This window comes from Clupea harengus, chromosome 23 (assembly GCF_900700415.2).
Source record: "Clupea harengus chromosome 23, Ch_v2.0.2, whole genome shotgun sequence".
NCBI lineage: Eukaryota > Metazoa > Chordata > Actinopteri > Clupeiformes > Clupeidae > Clupea > Clupea harengus.
Window position 1 is genome coordinate 15,303,936 of NC_045174.1, and position 6,364 is coordinate 15,310,299.

Consider the following 6,364-nt stretch of genomic DNA (forward strand, 5'->3'; position numbering starts at 1 on the left):
AACAAACTGCATCCCGATGATTCGTGATCGATGATGAAAGTGTGTTTTGTGTATTAGGCCAATGGCGAGATTAAGGCCCGAGTGATACAAAAAAAAATATTACGCAACCATGAGTGAGGAGCTGACTCTGAATTTTTATTAACCAGATCTCACATTACGTCTGACAAATAGCACCATCTTCACAAGACATATTTAAGCTAGCTTCCCTAATATTTATAGACCGTCAAACCTATCCTACATTTCACCCTCAGTATCAGACAGATGAGAGAACCATGAGTATTATGCATAAATCATATGTTGCTAACGATTCCACAAAAGGCCTCTCAATTGCGTAAGGAAGGAAAACATTAACACAGTTGGAAGTGTTATTGCTCCCATAACTCTCACTCTGACTGCTAAAATGGAAATAAAATGCAAGAGAAAATAATAATAACGTATCACCAGAGATCCTACCGCAAATCCAGTTGACAAAATAGATGGACGTGTGCGTCTCAGTCTATGTCACCATCATTTGGCATGCAGTCGTTCATTTTTCATCTGTTAAATCTAGAGAGAATGCACGTATCAAATACCTCATTCGAAAACACGTTGCAGCCCTGACATTAGGGCCGTCTTTGTGTGATGTGATCTTTCCACCTTTCAGCTGCCATCTGTTTTAAAAGCTTAACACCATCATAGCCTATTTGGTCTTGAGTAGGATACTGGCAACCCATAACGCAGGGTAGGTAAACAGTACAACGTGAGTTACGAATGTCCAGTTTTATTTACGTCTTGAGGCTGGCTGTACGACAAATTTTGCGGCACTTCTGTAAAAGAAACAGTTTGCACTCAAGTGTTTGTGTCAGAATGCTTCGCTATTTGTCATAATAATGATTTCATTAGGCATGTGTAACGACACCTTATGACCCCTCTCATCTAGCCCTAATGTTTATGGCTGTCATTCGAGACACGGTAAATAACTTTTAAGTAATGTATTACCATTAACTCTAATTAAAGTGACTAGTTAATTAGTTTAATGAAAATAAATCAGAAAGTCTTCACTTTACTTTGTTACCTTGGTGGCCTACCACATAGTCTACCCTTGTCTTCTAGTTTTCCAAACTTTCTAAAGTTCAGTTTGTAAATGACCTGACAGTCTCACCAAAGTATTCCAATTTTTGATAAGATGCCTGTCAACGCACGTGTATTTTAACCGTCGGCTCCGAGTGCCTGACAGCACGAGGCAGCAGCAGCAGTGCAAGACGGGCGGAAATCCCCGCTTGAGGCCGAGCTCGTGCTATGAGTGGCGCACTGTCTGGCGCTGGACCATAAACTCTCCTCAAATGGGATTTCCCTCGTGGGCTAATACGATTACAGGTTTTAGAAACAATCCCACTCTCTTTGATCTGCAATGTGTGCTCATGTTTGGAATTGTCTTGATTTTAATATGGATTGAATAAAATTATTCTTTAAGTATGAATGCTTTACAGATAAACTCAGTAGGAGGGAGTCTCTCTCTCTCTCTTCCTCTCGCTCTCTCTCTTGGTCTATGTCTCAGTGATACCACCTCACAGTGCCACCAAAGCATTTCTTTGCCCGAATTATTTAAGAGATTTTAGAAATAGAATGTAGGCCTATTCTATTGAGAGCATTGGCAACACAAATGGGGAAATCGTACAATGGAAATACATTAATATACATTATTCTGGGTTACATTAATATTAAAAGGTTTCAATAAGGTTGAAGAAAATATGTTTAAGCTAAACGAGGATGCAAGTGGGAGAGTGCCTCAGCCATCTGTGGCAGTTTGGCCATGATTATATGGTTTCAGGCCTGTGGAGGAACCGTTAAGCCATAAAGCTGAGAGTATAAACCTTTACAAATGTACATAAATTGAAAGAAGATACTTTAGTAAGGGTGCAGCAATTATACGTGACTAGGGTACAGTGGAAAACCACACGTTTTACTTTTGAAGTGTGGTACTGTGTGTGTTTATCTGTGTGTGCATGTGTATGTGAATTTGTGTGTGTGTGTCTGCAGTCTATGTGACCATCACTGTAGAGAGTGTGTTGGTGTGAATAAGAAAGATACGTGTTGTGCATTTGTGTGTGTGTGTGTGTGTGCGAACGGTATGCAAGTGGTCTCTGTGGCCACTGCTGGAGAGAGTGTGTTGGTGTGGGTGAGAAAGCGATGTGAAGATAGTATGTGTAGAGGGAGGAGTGTGTGTGTGTGTGTGTGTGTGTGTGTGTGTGTGTGTGTGTGCGTGTGTGGGGTGCACCATATGAAAGGAAGAGGCAGCGTGGCTGGAAACGGAGATCTGAGTCACGTGGTGTTCCATGACAAACAGTGAAAGTAATGCAGCGCACGTGTACAGCCCTCACCACCATCAAGCCTTATGTGACCTGTTATAGGAGGAAACCTGGTCACACTTTATTTTAGACTATCTAGACCCTCTATACTATATACAGATGAGCAGGTTATAAACAAACTATCTGCTGAAATAATTTATTAACTACAATTAATGGTTATGGTTAGGGTTAGGGGTTGGGTTTGGTTAAGGTGATGTTCAGTAAAAAATTTGAAATTTGAATTTCAACAAATCATCTGTAAAGTCTCTCTAGGCAGTCTATCTAAATAAAGTTTTACTGAAAAACTTTGTAAAGACAGTTTACTACACCTCAGAATGAAATTGGCTTAGGGAGACACGTAGGTCTAAACACACACACACACACACACACACACACACACACACACACACACACACACATGAGAGACAGAGAGAGACAATATGCTCAATTAACTTGCTACCACACACACACACACACACCCACACACACACACGCACACACACACACACACAAACACACACACACACACACACGAACACACACACACACACACACACACACACACACACACACACACACACACACCTATAGCTGGGCCTATGCATAAACATGTGTTAGCAAATCAATTATTATGACACATGCCGGGTAATTAAGATTTGACCTCTCACCTCTCCTTTGAGTGGCTATTACATGTCATTTGATTCGTCAGCGCACCCGCGGTTAATCAATCTCTGGCACAAGGAACGGCGGCAAGTTCACTTTTAATCACACCCGGGATGATTGCATCCCCAGAACTGGCACAAACAAACACCTTGTGTGATTTTATTAGGGGACTCACTAATGACGCTCGTGAGCTCTCGTGTTTCTCCCGGATAAAATTGATAGGAAACCATATCTGCCCCAAAGTACGCCTAATGGCGCTTCGCAGGAGTGGGAGGAACTAAAGGGACATTAAGCCACCAAAGTCTTTCATTAACTTGCAAATGAGTGGGTGGAGAAAACATTACGGGGGCCAGTTTAAAAAAAAAAAAAAAAAAAAGGAGGAAGTAACTAATGTTTTTACATCAGAGTAGGAGTCAATTAAGGCTCAGGCAACGCCCCGCGTGCTAATATCAGTTAAATTGAATACTGACAAGGTGTGCTGCTGCAGACTAATGACCGGTCAGCATGTGCAAAGGAATTTTTGTACAGTGGGGGATGCTTTAATCAGCGCAATATATATTAGTCTATAATGTATGTATTATATACAGCGGCCAAAACAGGAAAGAGTGGCACTATCCAGTGGCTGCTATTTCAGATCCATCTAAAAGCTGTGTTATAGTAGGGTGGTGTGAGAGCTGTATTTAATCTTATCCTAAGAACCATTTATCTGTTTCTCAGTGTAAATGTAGCACCATGTCAACATTCAGTGACACCATAGCCACACTGTTCTTTTCATCTGGTTAGGTCCTGCCTCTTATGCCTAAAAGTGAAACACTTATTTTTTTATGTATGTCAGGTGCTATGTAAAGTAAAGTTTCTTCAGACATGTATTTGGGAATTGGGATTTCAGTGTATCTTGGGTCATAAGCACTGGACCTGAATTACCATGGATGACAGCTCAGCATTGAATATGATTATGTATATAAAGGATACACACTGCTAAACTTAGCTGGTCCTAGTATGGGTATAAACAGTTTTTTGTTTTGCAGAGTATTCAAGGGAAACCATGTTACATGGGTGGGACTGTTTTCCACAGCCACCTTTGACTATGGCCCTGTGTGTTGGTATTGGCAAATGTGTGTGTCTGTGTGTGTGTGTGTGTGTGTGTATTGCATATTGTTACATGGAGTTTGCATTTTCCTGCAGTGTACAGGAATATGGAAATAGGACAACACTGTGTCATTCCATCTGTGTGTGTATGTTTGTTTTTGCGGTCGAGAGAGAGAGGGGGAGAGAGAGACTGGGGTGTGTGAGTGTGTGTGTGTGTGTGTTTGTATGTTTGCATGCAGTCCCGTTAAGTTATCGTGTTAATCACGACACAATATTACACAATATTATACAAATGAATAATGCAATGGCCTCAAAGTATAAACATGGGTTCACAGACCCTCTATAGACCCTCATAAACCCTTCATGTGTCATCATAATGAAACCCGGGATGATGATGTTGTTGTGCTCCGTTTGGAGCGCAGTCGCGTAGTTCGGTATGCATATGATATCTGATGTCTCGCTGCAATTTTGCTGATTGTTTGCTGATCGTACGCTGTTTTTGTGTGTCCTGTCTTATTGTTGTTTTTATGTTGTTTTATGTTCGTGTGATGTATGTTTATTGTCCGATTGTCGTTGTGGACCCCGTTGAAAACGAGATGGCACATCTCAAGGGGTTACTCTAAATAAAGAATTTCCAACAACATAATGCCTGAAGTGTTAATGTGTGCTGGCTCAATAAATCCATGATAAAGCTGTACAGTCATTTTAGGCTACACATATTGTGTCACCTTTCACACCCCTTTGAAGAGTGTAGTTCAGAAATGCATCTTTTGTTCCCCCGGTTTGAGTTCACACGAGCTTTCAACAGCACCTGCATAGAACCATTTAGGGAAGAAAATGAACTGTTAGGGTATTTATTGAATTTTCTGTCACTGGAGAATCCGTAAAACCGAGAATTTTCCTCAAGAAATACGATGCAGCTGCCCAGACCCTACTTAACGTTTTTTTTTTTTTTTAATTAGTGAGCAATTGCAAGACTTGAAAATGCAAAATCTGATTACATCCAGAAAGACGTTGCCACAGCTGGGTGTAACTGATCAGGTTACATGCGATGATTTCTCCATTTTACTCATTTGGCCTCTGGCGATGCAAAGTGTTTAGGGATCTCCAGTGTGTCTTTTCTGCAAAGTTTACATATTTGGCGTGCGCACCAATAAACATCTGGAAAATGATATGGGGACGGGGGGGGGGGGACGGGGGGGACGGGGCGGCTGGAAGGAAGGATATAATTTCATCTCATTTGTTGGCTAAGGAGAATATTTGTCAAAGAGTTTTTGTCAAAGTGCACACTGGTGAGGCCTATTCACTGCAAACCATACCTAAGGTGAGGCCTATTCACTGCAAACCATACCTAAGGTGAGGCCTATTCACTGCAAACCATACCTAAGGTGAGGCCTATTCACTGCAAACCATACCTAAGGTGAGGCCTATTCACTGCAAACCATACCCAAGGTAAGGCCTATTCACTGCAAACCATACCTAAGGTGAGGCCTATTCACTGGAAACCATACCTAAGGTGAGGCCTATTCACTGCAAACCATACCTAAGGTGAGGCCTATTCACTGCAAACCATACCCAAGGTGAGGCCTATTCACTGGAAACCATACCTAAGGTGAGGCCTATTCACTGCCCAACCCCTAACTCCCCTGCCCATGATCGATGTCACTCTGTCTTGTACAGAATGGAGGTCCTGGGGAATGGAAGGTGCAATGGACTTCAGTCACCTGACTTTACTGGAAATACAAACTGTCTGCAAAGATGGCAAACTATCAAAAAGATGGCAGCCTAATCTCTTCCCTTGGCTTCTGCCACCACTCTGGAAATGCACAGGCACACAGACCACAGCCATGACCAGTCGAGCATACAGCCACAGACACATTCACACAGTTCAGTTAGGACTGAACCTTAAAGTTTGTCTGTAGCGTCTCTTTATGATAGGGTGTTGAACCTTAAAGTTTGTCTGTAGTCTGAAAGCGTCTCTATATGATAGAGTGTGTCCTTTAGCGATATTAAGTCACCCCATTTATTTGGAGTTCCATAAAAGTCTTTGGAATCCAAAGCAGGGCAGATAAATGGGGTGCAGTTGAGAGAAGCGGCGTGCACTTACACCTTCGGAAGATCAAGTAATCCTGTCAGTCATTCCATAAAAGACAGAAGGAGAGGGAGAGAAAGAAAGAAAGAGAGAGAGGGACAGATAGTGAACGGGGAGGAAAGAAAGATGGGGAATGAGAGAGAGAGAGAGAGTGATGGAGAGAAACAGAAAGAGAGTGATAGAAAGGGGGCGA